The sequence below is a fragment of the Hermetia illucens genome, chromosome 3 (genome assembly GCF_905115235.1).
Source record: "Hermetia illucens chromosome 3, iHerIll2.2.curated.20191125, whole genome shotgun sequence".
Taxonomy (NCBI): Eukaryota; Metazoa; Arthropoda; class Insecta; order Diptera; family Stratiomyidae; genus Hermetia; species Hermetia illucens.
In genome coordinates this window covers 123349778-123369364 of record NC_051851.1, presented here as the reverse complement: position 1 = coordinate 123369364, position 19587 = coordinate 123349778, and the positions used below count along the sequence as shown (strand labels likewise).

Here is a 19587-nt window from a genome sequence, read left to right as displayed (position 1 = left end):
AAACATAATAACTAAGAAATGGTAGAAAAGGAATGGTTTTAACTGATAATTACGCCGCCCTCATTTTCCATTTCTATCGGCCTAAGGAAGTTTTTTAGTAATATGTTCTTGGATTCGGGGAAATTCCGAGGGATAAATTTTAGTCTTGTATACAGATACAATTCACTAAATTATCATTGGGTTAGTAATGAGCCTTCACATTTTATAGCATAAACTCAAAAACTCCAGGAATATAATTAAATATAAGTGAGTGTCCGCTTATTTATGCACGCAATCAAATTTCAAAGTATAGCTACTGAAAACCCGCATAAGATGTCCAAATAACAAAAATTTTATTAAAACGAGCCTGAACTGTCCTTTAGAATGTATCTTTAAAGTATTTCATAGCTTGCTTTGTATTTCTTCTGATCAGTTCTCTCTGAAGTATAGGGTATCCACATAATCTCAGTTTTCAATGAGATCGTATTTAAGTTTTATTGTTATCACACCTAATGCTGTGCAAGGGATATGCCTACAGCAACGGAACTGCACAAAACAAACACAAACATCGAAAGAGGGAAAGGTAGGCGGTCAACCAGTTCGAGTATGGCAACGAGTATGGTAACACAAAAATTAATAAAATAATATGTCGAAAATCAAAAGCTAGCCGCTTTATTTATGGAAGCTTTTGTGTATTTCTTATGTAAAATTGCCCTTCCGCTGCCAACACCCAACCCTGAGGTCTGAGGAAACAGCGACATTAACCGAAGAGGTGATTCATCCTCAATAATAAATTAGAAATACATAACGTAGCGAATACGCCAACATTCGTGACCAGCACTAGGCAAGACCTTCTAAACATAAATCTAGAGAACACTCTGATGAGTAGATTGGTAAAAAATTGGAGCATGTCGGATTCCAAATTGAGGGCTACCCGGAAGTAGATAGAATAATAAGCAATCACAAGAGAACAGACTGGGACTTCTACACAAGACACCTTAGTGGCAGCATGCCCTCATTTCGCGTGGTGCTACACCACGGCGGAAAACAATACCATTCTACCTGAGACGACCACAACGGGCAGAAGGATAAAGGTGAATTGAAAACTAGCGAAAGCGCTGCTCGGAAGCTAGAGTTAGATAGGCAGTGGAAACCTTTTGACCACTGAAATCCTTCGGAGTAGATGGCATTTTCCCAGCACTAATCCAAAAATCATCTTGGGATCTCTCCTAAGAGTAGTAAGGAGAAGCAGAGTCTTGGAATATATACAAAGAGCACGGAGACGGGCAAGAATGGTGTTTATTCCAAAAGCGAATAAAAAGAATTCTTTTCATCCTAAATCTTGCGTTCGTACTTAAAACGGTGGAGAAATCATAGATAGTTCTAATATAACAAATGTTCTAATGCGTAATCCCTTACATCCATATCAGCACTCTTACCGGACAGGACGGTCAACCGAAATATGAGGATACCCTATGTGACAGAATCCAAGGTGAACTACGAACCACCAGTGCCAAATAACATCAATGCTACCATAGTACCATTCACTAGGAAGCACAAACCTGATCACCTGAGAGCCATTAGATTAATGTTTGGGAATCACTCTAGACCAAAAACTACTCTGCAAGACATATGTCGGCTCTGATGACTTCCAGTTCCATAGGAAGGAAAAAATGGGGATCCACACCGAAAACGTTGCAATGGATATACACTGAAATGGTAAGGCTAATGATTATCTATGGGGCGGTAATCTGAGCAAATTGAACCGAATTCAGCACAACAGCCATACTTCAAAGACTGCTTTCCGTCATGTATAAATGGGGTAATGAAAACCTGGTCAACGGCATCCCTAAAAGTCGTTCTGGGATTGACTCCTCTCTATTTGCACATGCAGATACAATAAGGCGGGGAGCTGGCAATATCGAAGGAAAATTGGTATTGTTTCTAGGCGGCATTCTGAATTACTGATACATGACAATGAGGTTTCATTTCGATAAGAGATTTGAAACACGTTGGAGCAGCAAACCAAACTAGGAGAGCGTGGCGTTGGCGTATGGATTAAACCAGCAACTAATTACTTGATACGTTGATCAAACCTTTACAATAAGGCAGGCGTCCAGGTCATTGGTCCATTGAAAACATACTTTGAAATAATGGGTAAGCAAACTAGCAAATTTCAAGCGAAAATATATGCCGTAGACAAATGTGCCTTCTTCAACATCCAAAGGAACTATAGGGGGCAGAACATTGCTATTCTAATCGACAGCTAGCCGGCTATTAATTCCAATCTGATATGGGAATGTCTTGAGAGACGGAACACGTTCGGTTCGCTCAATAAGGTCTGGAAACTTTGGCTTCTAGTTTCTAGGCTAGAAAGTCATGAGGCTCGTCCGCTGCATGGATAGGAAAGGAACAGCAACCTCACCAAACGGACTAGAGCCATGCTGTGAAATCGGAAATGGATACTACCTTAAAAATGAGGAACGGCTGAGGGAACTGTACTGGAAGAGCTTAACAGGAATGGAAAAGTCTACGGTGCTCATGAGCAATACGAACCCAGACGCTGAAAGGATTGTTTAAAACTCACCAAAAGAGCCTCCGTATCATAGTGGGAATACTCACTGGTCATTGCAAGCTAAACTATCACCTGAGAAAGCCAGGAATACACTTCTATGCGGAGAGTGATGAAACCTCCACACATATTCTGGGACAGTGTCCGGCATGTTGGCAAACTAGGTTCAGGCACCTGGCAGAATATTTAATACCAGATGCCAGGTTAAAATACTTGGAAGTAAGGAGCATAAAAAATTTCTGTCGGTTATAGGTTAAAACGACTTGCTATAGTTTATAATATTGTCAGCTACAGGTATTGTACCTAAATCCCTCACGGCTTCCCTTGATGTCCTGGTACTTTCGCACAGCCTGTTTCAAACTATGCAGAAGTACACCATTCTGCATACGTGCTCGATGTTGCGGGGAGTACTCGACGGATTCTCCCACTGACCTACCACCGGCCACCACCAGCAGCGCCCCTTTAGTTTTTAAGTAGGTAGGATCGTCCGAGCCTAGTATTAGGTAAAATTCGGCATCTACCGAGATTGTGATAATTCGGAATAATAATCGTTGGCACAACAATCCATATTGGATTAGGGTCTTGAAGTGTGTTAGAGCACTTCATTTAAGATTGTAATGGTACACCACAGTACAGCATTGCGCTCGCCCGAGATTATTACTACCCTGATTTGACTCAGGTACTCATTCACAGTTGAGTTGACTGGTGTCCAACATCCAGTCACGATAGCAGATCACTCTGCCACCAGTAAGATTTGAACCGCGAACATCCGCTACGGCAGCCCAGCGTTCTAACCATTTGAGCCATCCGGACACTAGTTTATAGGTGTACTATAATCGGTAAAAGGGCACAAAAGTTCCTTTAGAACGCACTGCGACTTCCCTTAAAAATGTTATTATTATTATGTAAAATTATTTGGGTGGACATTAGTTCCATTTGTTCCTAGTTCCTAATGTATATGCATATATTATATTATACAAGACTATTCACTTTAGGTGATAATGATATTGAACATTTTAATTGTAGTAAATTTGTTAAAAATCAACAAATTTGACCTATTATATTATAATTATATACTATAACCTATAAGTTTGGTCGAAATCCCAATATTATTACCAAATTTGTAGGCTGACCTTAGACGATCAGTATTTCATCAGTCAGGCGTCAGTCTGAATGACAAAATTATGGCAAACTGATGGTTTAGTGTATTTTGGCAGTGATTTTAATTTCTAAAAAAAATCTATCAGACTGGCTGGACTGATTATAATTTATGTGTAATGAAGTTGCATTGCATTGTTAATCGAAACATAATTTCCGAATTTTTTGAATCTTTAAATACATGCAACAAAAGTAGCTTCCTCTCATACTGTTTATACCAAATACGTCAACAATAAACAACAATCTTTTAAAATAACAAAAATAACTTAAATCTAATGGCCACTGTGGGCTCTCAAAATTTTTGAATAACGATTTACAGACAGAGAAGAGAAACAGTAAGAAATGAAAATCTAATTTTACAATAGGTTGTCGGGAAATGGTCAAAATCCCGACAGAATTCACTTGGCCTTAGTGGCAAATAAAGAAATATAAAAGTAATAATAAATATTTGATCGCTTCAAAAGATACTTTTAACTTAAATTATTGTTTTTTCTTTTTTTTTACAATAACATCCATACAAAAAAAACAAAGAATAATAACGTATGTATTTATAAGTTACAACTGGAGACAAAATCAGCACCCGTTCAATATGTACATATTTACAAAGCCCCACCAAGAAACAAATGGCAGAACTGAGCACGGCCACCGCTAACCGGCATCCCGCAGCCACCAGTACCAAGATTTCTCTTTTTCATCCCGCTTAATATCAATTGCTCTCGCTCTGGAATATCTCCAGTCGAATCCCGGAGCCCCCACTGTCAAATTCGGGGGGTATTCTATCCTTTTGTCCGTCTATGTATATGATACATAACCGGATCACCGGCAGAATCAAGAATTAAACCATTCCTGTCAAAATACACGAACGCTTCGGGAGGAATGAAGCCTGTCGTGAGAGTTTTCTCGAAATACCCATCATTTGGGTAGAACGGCTGCGAAACCCGAGGGTTCTCACCATGCGAAGCAGATCGTACTATATGTTTCCGAATCAATCTGACGATAGCTGTGTCGATTCTTGGCACAGCAGCAGCTGCATACATCACTTCATTAGTTACATAGTGCTCATAGTTTGACGAAGCAGTCCTATTAAGCCCCGTGCAAGTACGCAGACATTTCCTTTCATAGATCCTTATTTTCTCCATTTGGCTAGCACTCAAATTAAACCAGATAGCACACCCGTAGGTGAGCACCGGTCTAACCAAAGTAAGATAGCAAATAATCTTAACCTTCCGGCTAAGATGTGGAGCATAAAAGAGTCTTCGAAGAGACATGAATGCCTTGCGAGCGCTTTCTAGCGCGACTTTAACGTGCTCGTTAAATTGGAGACGCTCGTCAAGACGCACACCCAGGTATCTAACGCACTTCTTATGAGGAATGCGTTCAGAACTATCCTCGTTCGCGACAATGTGGAAATCTCTCCAATTCCTTTTCAAGTTCCTACTGGCATACGCCAAGGAATTCCGAAACAGAATCGTTTCACACTTTTGCGCATTGATTTTCATCCGCCAACTGTTCGTGAAGAACTTAATATCATTGAACATCTTCTGAAGTTCAACTTGCACCTCAGTTACCTTCTTGTGCGCCGTGTAGGCTATCAGATCGTCACCAAAGGCAACCAACGACCTTTTAGGAGATTTATTAAAATCGAAAGAATTGAGCAATTCGCCGGCAAATACCGCAAAAAGTGTAGGCGCAGTCACTGTCCCTTGCTGTAATCCATTCAGAACATGAAATTCTCTGCTAGTAGTGAGATTTCCGTCCGTAATGACAAAGCACTTGCCATACAGCATACTACACATCATCGCTACGAGGTGACTGGGAAACTCATTCTTCAGGAGCCTGAAAATCAGTCCATCCAACCAGACGGTATCAAAGGCTTTCTCCATGTCTATAAGGCAAGCGCCTACGCACTCACCATTGTTAATCCGCCAGCAAATATCAGACGTTACCTTCGTTATTGCATGTATTGTCGAATGTCCAGATCGAAATCCGAATTGCGCGTTCGGCAATAATTCCTTCTTCTTGATATGCCCGTTCAAGGCTTTCAATACCATACCAAATACGTCAGTCCATCAGTCCTTTCATCAGTCCATTTTTGATGCATCAAGATATAGTAAACTGATGAAATACTGGTCGTATCAGGTCAACCACAGTAAGTTAAAGTTGCCTATTTCGCGTCAAATGACTACTTCCTAAAAGATAAAAAGTCAGTACTGCATCGAATTGAATATCGGGCATATTCAACATATATACACTGCAAACTATGTATAAACAGAACCAGCCTAAATATTCTTACATGAAAAATCAATAAAACCTTTCATACCTGAATGTCCGAGCTTCCAGTTTCCGACTTGTTTATTCTTATTAATTTTAATTGTTAACAAAACAAAATATAAAATGAATTTGATGATATTTTTATTATTTGGCGCTTCGGTTCTCCACTTGCTACTCTTAAAATAAAATTGCATTAAATAGGTTAACACTCATGATATGTTCATATTTTTTCACCGGGGAGAATTGTCCGATTACTTTATGCATTACAGAGGACAAAGTAATTCAATGGAATTATATTCTGAGAGACCGTAAGGCAAATAACAAAATAAATTTGGATTAATTGTGACCCTCCATACGTGGATACATACTCGGAACTAATTCTAGAAATTAATTCACCGGTACTGATATATGTTTGCGCCACTAACATTTAATATGGAATGTGTCAACGACTAAGCTCCTATTCAGCACCCGCATTATTTTCACATAGAGCGGATGATGCAAACATTGAACTTTCCACTAGAAAACATTCATCTATATCGCTTTGTCATCAAAGATATATTAATCTTCGGTACGAGCAAGTTACTGCTACATCCCTAAATTATATTACTCCTTTGATGCCAAGATAAATGTAGAAATATGGAAGCGAATTGAAGAGAATAAGGAGTTAAATGCTCGAATAAGTGAAATTAAGTGGGGAAATATAAGGAGAATTATGAGACAAGAGCAAAGTCAAGCAAGCATGTTTCTCATTTCATTGTTGTGAATTGAAAGCAAGTCAGAATATTGGAAGCTGGAAGCTTCAGATATAAAGGATTATTAACAATATTTGTATTTTTTTCAAACTTTCCAAAATTATTATATTATTATTTATGATGACACCAACTTTTGTATCTCTAAAATGAACTTAAGGGAGTGCTATTATTAACTTTATTTGAGCAGGTAACGGAATGGAATGCATTTTTAGTCCTAGATTTTGTATAGATTCACCATTGTGATTTGCTTCAGGTTTTTTAGTTGGATTGGTTCCGAGAACGAGACCTGATATACTTTTCAGAGAATACATTTTGAGCCCTCACTCCTCTATGTTTCATCCAATATCAGGAATAAGGCCATCTTCGAAAAGTACTAATCGAGCTCTTTTATTGGGTACCCCACATGATCATATTCTGTGGAAGAAAATGAACATTCCTCCATTATGGGGAGGGGTGTGACAATCAGACAGACAGACACTGAATCAATTCTAATAAAGTTTTGTTTCACACAACAACCTAAAAAGCAATTAAATAGTGTTTTATACAAAAATTGTGGTGACCTGACTTCAAAACAATAACCCTTTTTGAAATACAAATCTATTTTTTGTTAACTCCTTTCGTCGCATATACACTTATTACTTACATTTGTGTGTTTTTTCAGTTAGAGGAAAGCATATGATGGACCACACAAGCTCCATTTTCGAAATAGAAATTTTTTTTAAAAAAAATTTTGTACGGGGTTAGATCTTTGTAGAGATTTTTAAAAAACGGCCGTTTCTCTGAAAGGATGACGTGCTCTTCGAATTTTGGTGTAATCCTTCTTTATCGCTTGCAAACATACCAAACACTTCAGACGCGTCTTTTCAAAACTCCATTTTTCAAGATGGCCCAACACATCTAATTACATTCTACATTCTACAAGTGCATAGAATTTTTGCGATAGATTGCATAGTTTTTGTTAAAGGCGCAGTTTTTGAAAAAAAATTGCCAAATCGAAAAAATTTTGTTTGCTTCTACCTGTGTATGTGTGTAATCGAAAAAAATTTCTTTGTTCATCGTAAATTAAAAATTGTAGGTGAAATCGGTTCGGCCGCAGGACCATCACAAAAAATAGCGTTGACCAAGAAAAGGTGTGTAGCCGCCATTTTCCATTGTATTGCTATGAAAAAAATAATTTATACAGATTATATGTACAATTAAGAGCCTTTATCAGAATTTTAATTTTCTTCATTGTCCCGCTGAAAAACAAACCCAAAAGAGCTTTATTTATAAGGGCGCTACAGTAGGCTAACCCTTTTAGTTGACCATATCAGAATCTTCCAGGAATGTAATCGAAAAAAAACAAGCAAAATCCCAAACAAAAGTGACTTCACTTTTATAATCTGAATTTTCGATCATTTCCCATGAAGAAAAATTTCGCATAAATAATACCAAGAATAGCCACGGAAAAGACCAATTCTTGTTGTTTCAAATTATGCGTGATTGCAATAGCACCTACTTTTCCACCTCCATGAAGTAGTAAACTTTTCATAAATTAGCATTCAACAACAAAGAATGCTCCCTGATTTCATGAAAATTATCAATTTCTGAAGGTTGGGTTTATATACATATTTAATAACAACTCTGTTTACTAAACTTTTGCCGTTCACAAGATGAGCGTCTACCCTTGATGATGCGAGTACTCTTCGTTTGACTAGAAATCAAGTTCGTCCAATTTTTGTCAGAAATCATTTCGACTTTGTAATAAGAACGGGAATCGTAGAAGAATTCCCGAACCGGATAAATAAATGGCATGATAATCTGTAACACGGAGAGAACCTTGATAAATTCTCTATCACACATTGGGCTATGCAGTATGAACAGTTTAAGATGACATTCCATGCAATAATCAAAAACAATAGTCGAAGATATTGAGTATTTTGGCAGTAAATACCTGCCCAGAATCAAGATTCCCGCCTACATAATGGCGAAGTGGAATTCGTTTACATCAATAATGGGTTCGATGTCTGTCCGTCTGTCTGTCACCACCAATTTATTTGGGCAAGGCTGAAGCTAGTGTTACGTTTGATAGGTGAAAGTATGTAGTCTGCAAAGTGCTTTCGAGAGAAGAATTCTCCCAAGAATTTTTGGCCCCCTACATGAGGATGGACGATTCCGTAGCTTACTTAACGACGAAGTAGAAAAAGAAGACGAACCGACCCTGCCTAAGATGGAGCGATGGCGTAGTTCAGGACGTCAGAGAGCTTCTAAGGATATCGAATTGATGGACCTCGGCACAAAACCGGGATGTCTATAGTTCCTTATTACAGCAGGCTTAGACCGGATACCGGTGGTTGCGCCATTGATGAAAGTCCTTTATACGTATTGAATTTGAAGGGGCTCCTCATACGTAGAAAAGTGGATTGGAAAATTTGCTTGGTCACGGTGGGTATGCCTCCTTGGTCACTTTTGATTGAAAAATGAAGGAGCTACGACTCAAAATGCAAGCATCCCAAAGTGGAATAGGTCTCGTCCTATCTAACCGAAAAAGCTGGAAAAAAAGTCATGATGACGCATCTATATAAAATTTAGGCCTTGAAACACATTCCATCTCGATATTCAAAAAGCATTAATAATGGTATATTAATTAATTAATTAAGTAGATTTAGTTTAGCATGGGCAGCAATAAGCAAGAGAGTATTTGAAGTCAATATTATGGGGTATTTCCAAGAATTTAAAAAAACATTAAATGCCGGATCTACAGCTGTTTTTCAAGAGCGTTTGTTTTTTTGGGAATAGTTTGCGGTGGATACGGTAACTGAATAACAGCTAATCCGAAATCAGGTTTATCATATTATTTAGATTTGCGAAATGATAACTCTTAAGCAAGTTGGAAAACCAGAAGCTGGACGCTCCAGGCATGATAGATTTAATGTAATTTTTCTATAAAAATATTTGAATGGACATTTGATCCATTAGTACCTAGCACGTAATATATATACATATATTATGTCAAAATACTGACATTCAGCGCCTTAGAATTTGCACTGAAGTGAAAACGCTGGGCCCTTAATGGTGCAACTTCCACCAAACTTAAGATCACGCTTTATATTGTTACCTATATTGCTGCAAATAATTCATCATACAAGGGTGGACTTAGGAGAGATCTTAGAGTCAACTACTGAAAATTTCACTAATATTATTAACTTTATTTGAACAGATATCAGTATGGAGGGTATTTCGGAGCCTAGGCACTGTATAGTGGCAGTTTTTTTTCAGATTTTTAGATTGGATAGGCTCTGAGAATGAGTCCGTGAAAGAAATAATCACTTTTCAGCCCCCACTCTCCCCCTTTGTACATTAGATATCAGATCAGCGACCAACTTTCAAAAGTACAAGTCGATAACAATTGGATTCGGTGAAAAAAATGTTATGTGTAGTGAGGGGCACTGTATATATATATTTATATGAATTTGGAAATACAGGTAAGAATTCCTAGCTTCCTACAAACGGATGAAGCATGCAGACCAAATTCCCCTCACCCTACATGAGAAAACACAAAACCTTGAATACCTGAATTGTCCAGTTTTCAGTTTCCCGACTTGTTTGACTGCGGGTACATTGGAAAGTATATCTATGATTCTGAGTGTTAATCGACTATGAAAGACAATGAACGGCGTCTCGTGGCAACGGAGACGAGAAAGTTGCGTTGTAGTGGCGTAACACGCCTTGATCACATCCAAAATGAGTACATTCATGATCAATATGGGGTTGCACCGATGACGGAAAAATTTCAAAACAGTGTCTTCAATGACATGACCATATAATTCACGCGAGAATTCACATGCCAAGAATGATCTGAACATCGAAATCGATTGGAAACAATTAAAAAACCGACCGAAAGAACGGTGGCTTGACACGCTGGATAGGGATTTTTAAGTCTCGCAACTGCATCCAGATTAGGCTATTGATCGAGCAAAATGGCGCAACCGATCAACCGGAACTTAAAACTTTTGAATTTTACCCTGAATTTGCGCACCGAGAGAAAAGATTTTAAAATTCCGTCCAACTATACTCAAACTAACTTTTTTATTTTAAAAATTAAACTTTCGTGCCACACTTTGTCGAAGACTTACGAGATAGCCAAGAAGACCGCCAAGCAATACGTTCTATCCTCCAGTGCACTCCTTATCTAAGAGGTGATCCTATGAACCTGCTCGATTGTACCTTGCTTCTCTCGAAAGCCAAACTGGTACTGTGGACGCAGCTGTTTTCCGATAGATGTAGTGAGATTTATAGTTTTTAATGCAGTTTCAGCTTTAAGAGGGTGGGTAGTAGACTTATGGAATTGTAGGAAGCAGCCTGGAGATTTCTTTGAATCCACTTGGCCTTAAACTGACCCAAAAAACTTGTTCGGATGGAAATGAGAAGCTTCCCTTTGACGTAATCGTAGATTTTTTTGGAAGTCGTAACTCCATCTTCGGTGAATGAGGAAGGAAACCCCTTTTCAGGTGTTTTGAAAATGCAACCCTGTTTCAGCATTTGTAACCTTCGAATTGCCGTTTGTCGAAAGCAAAATGTCCATCTTTGAAATTCAGTGCGCGACAAAAAGATAGCAAACCTGAAAATTTCCCATTATTTCCTAAACTGCTGGATGCAGTTAGTAAATTGTTTCACAAAGTGACCAGGCAATGTAAAATATACCAAAACGCTATTTGAAAAATTATAAATGATTCTTATTTTATTTGATGTGTTGAAAACGAAAATAATATTAAAAATTGTAAAGTGCGTTAGGATTTTTCACACAATCCAATTTCAGATTTGGCCATTTTCCCTTGTCAAAGCCATGAGATCTTGACAGATGTTGTAGTATTTTTATCAGAGAAACGCATTTTCTGAAGGAACCCTAATCATAGGAAAATAAGGAAAGAAAAATATCAGTCAGCTAATTTTCTAACTCTCCGTCATGATGCAGAAACACCAGTGCCAAAGCCCTTTGCTACATTAGGAGAGATACTATACTTAGATAAAAGTGAAGTACAACCTCAGGGCGATCAGGACTCTGATTTGACGCGAGACCAAAATGTGTTCCCCGAAATTTTCTATAGATACTGCTCAGATATTTGGATAACTTTATTTCTACCCGGAGTGAGGTTTCGTTGGTTTAGACATCGTGAAAATAATTTTGTGCTTTACTTCACTCAAGAAGAAAATCTAGTTTATTGAGATCTATGAGAACTTGGAAGTGATTCTTCAGGAGCTCAAACATGCAGAACAAGATTGGCAAATGTGTCGCGATTTAAAGATCATGAATGTGCTGCCAGCTTGTTGCTGTTTTCTTGAGAATTTGTGGGTCGTAAGTGAAGAACAATGAGAGTATCAAGAAGATGGAAAGAAGATATTAAGAAAGTTGAAACATAACAATGATGGCACGTAACTGCATTATGCTCTTCATAAAACGTACCAAGATGAGCCTCCAAGTGAAGAAATAACGATTTTAAGTAAGTTCAAAAATAAATCTTTGAAATAATAAATATGACTTGGTGCTACGTATCTATCTTTCGAGTAATACCATTGGGAAAAATAGATACCCAATTTTATTCAGAAATCGACGTGATGTGCTAAACTTTAAGGCCGAAGGTTATGACTCTTAGGTGCGCAGAGAAGATAGCACCCCTAGAGAGAATAAAAAAAACCAAAGGTGCGATGCGATGGACAGGGACCTGTTTCCTGGAGAAGAGCCACTACACCATATATTATAGCGGTCATCCAGTAAACCATGTGCTCGGAGTAGGTTTCTTAGTCAGCCAAAAAATGAAACCTGCTGTTATCGGCTTTGAAAACATAAGCGAACGGCTATGCACTCTGCGCTTGCGAGGCAAGTTTAGAAATATAAGCCTCATAAACGTTCACGCCCCTACAGAGGAGACTGCAGAGTCGGAGAAGGATACCTTTTACGAGGCAGTAGAACGAACCCTCGAAGCCTGTCCCAGATATGATATCAAAATCATACTTGGGGATATTAACAGCCAAGTAGGAAAGGAGCCCGTATTCAGGCGATACGTTGGCTCCCACAGCTTACACGAAAAAACAAATGATAACAGACTGCGGACTATTAGCAGAGTCACACGAAATGGTTGTTGGAAGTACCTGGTTTGCGCGGAAAGCGGTCCACAAACATACGTGGGCCCCTCCAGACGGGACCACTTTCAACCAAATTGACCACGTGTTGATCGAACGCCGCCACCTCTCAGCCTTGTTGAATGTCAGAACATATAGGGGGGCCAATATAGATTCGGATCACTATCTCGTTGGCATGGTGCTCCGAGCCCGAATAAAAATACCACCTAGAATCCCCTCTGACAATCAGGTGAGAGTGAACACTGAAGCCATCCACAACACAACCCTCCGCGACACCTATAAGAGGGAAATGGATGCCGCAATAACCGCAGTCAACAGAGGACCTGGAGATGAAGCATCAACAAATGATCTTCACAATCACCTGAAGAACTTTATCATGGATACGGCCACAAACATACTTGGCCCCAGCCGCAAAAGGAGTCGCAACGGCTGGTTTGACGATGAATGTAAGCTAGGAACGGAACGGAAGAATACCGCATACCGAGTAATGTTGCATTCTCAAAGAACGCGGGCACGCGCAGAGACTTATCACGAACTCCGTCGAGCGGAGAAGCGACTTCACAGACAAGAAAAGGAAGCTTGGGAGAACCAACAAGTCTGTGAACTAGAAAAGTACAGGGAGGAACCGCACCAGGCGCCGAAGTTTTACCAACAAGTCAGCAGGATGAAGCCTTATACACCTCGATGCTCATCCTGCCGAGACAAAGAGGGAAATCTGATTTCCGACAGAATGGGCATATTAGAACGATGTATTATTAGAGCGTTGAGTACTTTGATGAGCTACTGAACAACCAGAACATCGGCGAGTTGGAGGTCCCGCCAACTGAAGACGACGGACAAATACTGCCACCACCAAGTTTAGTAGAAACAGTCCGTGCAATTCATCGGCTAAAAAATCATAAGTCGCCAGGAGCCGATGGAATTACAGCCGAATTGGTTAAATATGGAGGCGACCAGTTACACCAAGTGGTTCATCAACTTGTGCTCAAGGTATGGGACAGCGAATCAATGCCTGACGATTGGCAACGAGGCATAATCTGTCTCATACATAGAAAGGGAACACACAGTGCAGTAATTATAGAAGTATCACGTTGCTGAGTATCATCTATAAGATATTCTTCGCTATTTTGCTAGACCGGATAGCCCCATACGCCCAGAACATCATTGGCCCATACCAAACAGGCTTCACTCCAGGCAAATCAGCAACAGATCAGATTTTCTCTCTGCGGCAGGCAATGGAAAAACTGTTGGAATATGGACAAAAGTTGCACCATCTGTTCATCGACTTTAAAGCCGCCTATGATAGCATAGCCAGGGTAAAACTGTACACGGCCATGGTAGAATTCGGTATCCCGACGAAATTAATAAGACTGACTAGGCTGACCCTGACCAATGTGCGAGGCCAGATAAAAGCAGCAGGATCACTCTCAAGACCATTCGACATCAACAACGGTCTACGACAAGGGGATGCGCTATCATGGGTCCTCTTTAACCTGGCCCTCGAGAAAGTGACCCGTGATGCTGAGGTGAATGCAAGAGGTACGATCCTCTTGAAGTCCACCCAACTACTGGCCTATGCTGACGATATCGACATCATGGGAAGAACCACCCGAGATGTACAAACTGCCTTCATCCAGATCGAGCAGGCGGTAATCGGCGCGAGATCTTGGGCTGCACATCAATGAAGGCAAGACAAAATATATGGTGGCAACGTCAGCACCGAAGACGAATCAACCAACAACATTAAACCGCACTGGTCAAACACGAACAAGAATAAGGATAGGAGAATACAACTTTGAGACCGTTGACAATTTCTCCTATCTAGAGTCGAAAATCACAACCGATAACAACTACGATGATGAAATCCGCGCACGGTTGTTGTCAGCCAACAGAGCCTATTTCAGCTTACAAAGACTGTTCCGCTCAAAACGTCTCACCATAGGGTCAAAGCTCTTACTGTACAAGACTATGATCTTGCCAGTCCTCATGTATTCCTCGGAAACTTGGGTTCTTAGCAAGAAAAATTGCGAACTCTTGGCCGCGTTCGAGAGAAGAATCCTCCGAAGAATTTTTGGCCCCCTACATGAGGATGGACGATTCCGTAGCCTACACAATGACGAAATCTATGAGCGATACCATGACCGTCCGGTTGTGGATAAAATCCGGCTCAATAGGTTATGGTGGGCGGGTTACTTAATCCGTATGGATGAAGATGATCCCACCCGGAAAGTCTATAAGGGCAATATCTATGGTAGAAAAGGAAGACGAGGCAGACCCTGCCTAAGATGGAGCGATGGCGTGGGCCAGGACGCCAGACAGCTTTTAGGGATATCGAATTGGTGGACCTCGGCGCAAAACCGGGATGTCTGGAGTTCCTTGTTAAGGCAGGCCTAGACCGGATACCGGTTGTTGCGCCGTTGATGATGATGATTGGGACCTTCAGCAAAGTGAGGTCAATTTTTAAGTCAAATACTACATTAAGTCCTCACTATGTAAGAGAACGCATTTTAGATGCCGTTTAGAGCTTCTTGTAGCTTCCATTCTGCAGAACTATAAACTGAAATACCAACTGGTTGCGAATCGATTGTTGTTTAGATTCTTATGTGTGGTTAGTTTAGAACTGTCCGCACTCTTTTGTGTCCAGTTTTTGAGATCGCTCACCTCTTACATCACTACGCCTATAGTATAAATGGGTGCTTGATGGACGATAGATGGTCGGATCAAATCGGGAAAAGTAGCTTCTCCAATTTCAAAACGGATCTACATGGTTACTATTCGTCAATTTCCAGTATAAGTTTTAACGCTTTAAAGTTAACTCGAAATTGTCATTTGACGCCCACGCACCAGGTTTATAGCAAATCCATGTACGACCTCACAGAGATGTCTCCGGATTCAGCCTTCCTGTGAGCCAGCTGGAATTTTACTCAATTTCGTTGCTAATTCCCTGACGACATCATTTGGGAGAATTAAATGAAGCTGACAATTGGTACCAAGGGCACTCTTCGCATCGACTGATGAACAATTTAACAGTACCGGAAATCCATCTCATTAATTCATGGCATCATTCTGGACATCCTTTCCTAGTCATTACTTGTTTAACCTTCCCAACATCATTTAATTTTCTGGTGTCATGGACATGTTTTTTAATTCGGTTGCATGTAGAACAACTAATAACAAGTGCTCGATAAGTAATTGCTGCATAAAATGTTTCCACTTTCGACATTTTATTCGCTGTTGTTACCCTTCCGCATATTCGAAATTGTTGAGGGTGTACTTATACTAGGAAGATATGGATAATCGACCTCAAAAGATAATCATGTTACACGCGCTGTATACCAATTTCCATTCCTGTCATGAAACAAGTGAATTCAGATCTCCAAGCATAATGCTAACTACATTTGAATCACCAATATACCCGGTAAATTTTTATAGTCACGATTTATTATCTCTTCCTCCAAAAACACTTGTTCCAAATTTGAGAGCATCCCAATTGTGTTAATTAAATGGCAATATCAAAGCAAGTAAGAGTTTTGCCAATTTCGTCGTTCCTGAACTGATTCAATTGGCCATAAATGTGCATCAGAACCCAATCATGCCATTCAATATTTAACGAATGTTATCCAATATATTGATTCGTTGATGAATGAAAACAAAATGAACATTTTAATAAAATAATAACACAATTTCTGATATTGACAATTGAATTCATATTAAAAAAAATTCTCTTTTCATGACGCTGTGCTGTGACATTTCTCTGATTATAGTCATCAAAGAGCGCCTGAAAATTTTATTAATTATGACCTTTACATATCTGAATGGCTGATGGATGCATGTATCGCAGTCTAATTAAGTAGATACATGATTGCTGTGTAGTGCAATACCACTGGTCACTTGGTTCATCTAATTGATGCTATGATTCCCTTTAAAGACCATTGCATTTGTCCCTAAAGAACGCCTTATTTAGTAACAAATAACATTGCTTTGCAGAATTTATGGTGGTCAAAGGTGAATATAAAGGAATTTATTAAAGTCATCATGGAATAGAACGCTTGGCGGTCATTTCGAAAAGTCAATTCATATTTTGTACAGTAGAGGGCCAGCAGGCACCAATAGTGGCCAAATAACTATAATAGTTAAAATAATCTAATTCAGTTTCAATTCATTCCGTTCAAATCACATCGGATTGAAGGACAATCACGACAGCCAATCTGCATATTCCAATGATTATTGACGCCACTAATTGGCTGTATTGAATTAAAGGACAAATGATAGAGTCTCGTTAAAGCTTCAATGCAAGTGCAATATGTGCAAATTACAAATTATGCTCCTAATTCACCCATAATTCCCATATAGTGTGCCTGCTGTTTGTCAATGACCAGTACCCTGTTTCAATACGAGCATGTGTGTGATGTCTTCCCTCCGATAAATTTCCACAATGAATGTCAAGTGGTTTGTTTGGGCCCATACTGTCTGCTGATCCGTTATTATCGTACTTGACACTTGATCATATCGTCTATTTATAAGCATCTTCCAGTCAATCTCCGGACAGAAGAGGTGGTCAGGGGTTAAGTTTATAGAGAGCTGAAATTGGCTTAATTGCCCTTTGATTCAATACTGTCGGGGTACTTAAAGAACAACTGATTTCGGTTAATGAACGAACAGAATAATTCTGTGGCTTTGTTAGTCTGTTTTTCTAGAAATGAGGTACAAAAGATAACTGGAGGGACCATTCGAAATCAGATACTCACGGTGCATCGTCTGTTTAATAGCAATGACTTTTCCTACTTAATTTGAAAAGTAAATTGCACTGTTTTTAAGGGTTTGTGTAAAACAAGCGGTTTACTTTCTGCCGATCCATTGTGGAAATAAACTTTATTGAAATCATTTCATTGTCGTCAGTTGTCTGTCACACGCACTTTTTTTGAGAATCGATTATACCGGTTGACATGATAAAATTCGGTAATAGGGTTGGAACTGTGAGCGTCCATGCATGCAGTGAGTAACATCGTTATACATTGAGTTTAAGGGGGAGAGGGAGTACCTCATCAATGCAAAATAGGCCTGTAAATTGTTTTCACTGAATATAGGTATATCGTGTATCAAATGAGTGTTGTTGGAAGCAGAAAAATTGTGGTATCCAAAAAAAATGTGATAAAATGGTACTAAATAGTAGTTTTATTTAAATCTAAGTAACAAAGATTTTCGCAGCTATTATTGTATTATATATCTTGATACAGAGAGCACTTTTAGGGGGTCATCCCGTGTGAAGGCCGTTTTTTTGGCTTTTTTAGAATTTTTTTTGTGAAGAACTGGATGAAGATAAAAATATAAATTTGCACCATAGATTTATTAATATCTTGAGCGTGCACAGTAATTTTTTCAGCTCGATGGAATTGTTCGTTATTGAAATACAGAGCAATTTATACACCGAAAAAAAGGTGTTTTTCTGCTGCCACGCTAGAGGGCGCTGCGATCATCTTAAAGTAAACCGAATTTTAGTGTACAGATTTAACTACAGTCCGCAAACTAGAATGCAATTTTTAGCCATAAAACCCTAACTGACCATTAATCTGTTATATAATACCTAGTCCATAAATCTTAGGTTTCTTCAAGAAACACATGTACAGCCTTGGCTTCAATTCTTGTCCTTTTAGTGAAGTCATTCGAACCGATAAATACGAGCTTTATTACGGCGATCGACATAAATCTGGCATCCGACTTCTCACGTGTTTAACACTATAGTTTCCGAACAACTCCGAATATCGAAAAATCGTTTTACCCATATATTATACACTACATCTAGATACAATTGATGCAAAAAAATCGATTCCGCGGATCAGACACACGAGATGACCCCCTTAAATACGTGATTCTATACAATGAAAAGACCACAACATTTATTCCACGTAATACAGATAAAAGAAAGAAAATGAACAAATTTGAAGTTCACTTTTAATGTTACGAATACGTATGCAATTATAACCGCGAACCCTCGGTATATGGACCTGGACCTAGAACAAATTTTTTTTGCACAGATGAACGATTTGAAAGTGCTTCTTCTTCTTCAGCCTTTGTCTCATTCACAAGCGGGGTCGGCTCGTCGTGATCGGTTTCGCCATTTGGCTCCATCAAATTCCTGGTCTGGATGCAATCTCAAGGCTTTTAAATCCCTCCCTATCCAACGTATCAAACCAGAACGATTTGAAAGTCGCCTACCCACAATGCTCTCCGCATGCTCTAAAAGTAACCCTGTCCTATGCATGTCGAGACATCTTGCAATGCCGTCGTCGTATTGCTTTTGAACTGTCAGCATCCGCAGTTGGTCGTTCCACTTTATGAACAACTTAGTGGGTTATTTTATACCTTTCATGTGGCGAACCGCATTTACGGGAACTGTTGCTTTGGTTGTACGATTTGGAAAATTTTGACCGATTTCACGAAGTGACGACAGACAGCGTAACGTTACCACTTCTAATTATCGGTCATTTTGTTATAGAGCAAAACATAATATTACCAAATAATAACGTCGTTTCCGTTTCTGTAGAAAAGTACTGAAAAATCAAAACAAGTCGGGAAACAGGAAGTTGGACGCTTCAAGTATGAAAGGTTTTGTATATTTCTTATATAAAAATATTTGAGTGGACATTTGTCCGATGAGAACCTAACACGTAATGTATGCATATATAATATTATACGAGAATACCTACTTTCGCGTGATACTGACATTCAAAGTTT

General features: G+C 39.2%; 1 protein-coding gene across 1 annotated transcript in view; it reads right to left on the bottom strand.

The window, feature by feature from the left end:
• LOC119651918 (protein rolling stone) overlaps positions 1 to 19587 on the bottom strand; it is a 122059-nt gene that overhangs the window by 39890 nt on the left and 62582 nt on the right. The gene's annotated exons all lie outside the window — the stretch shown is intronic.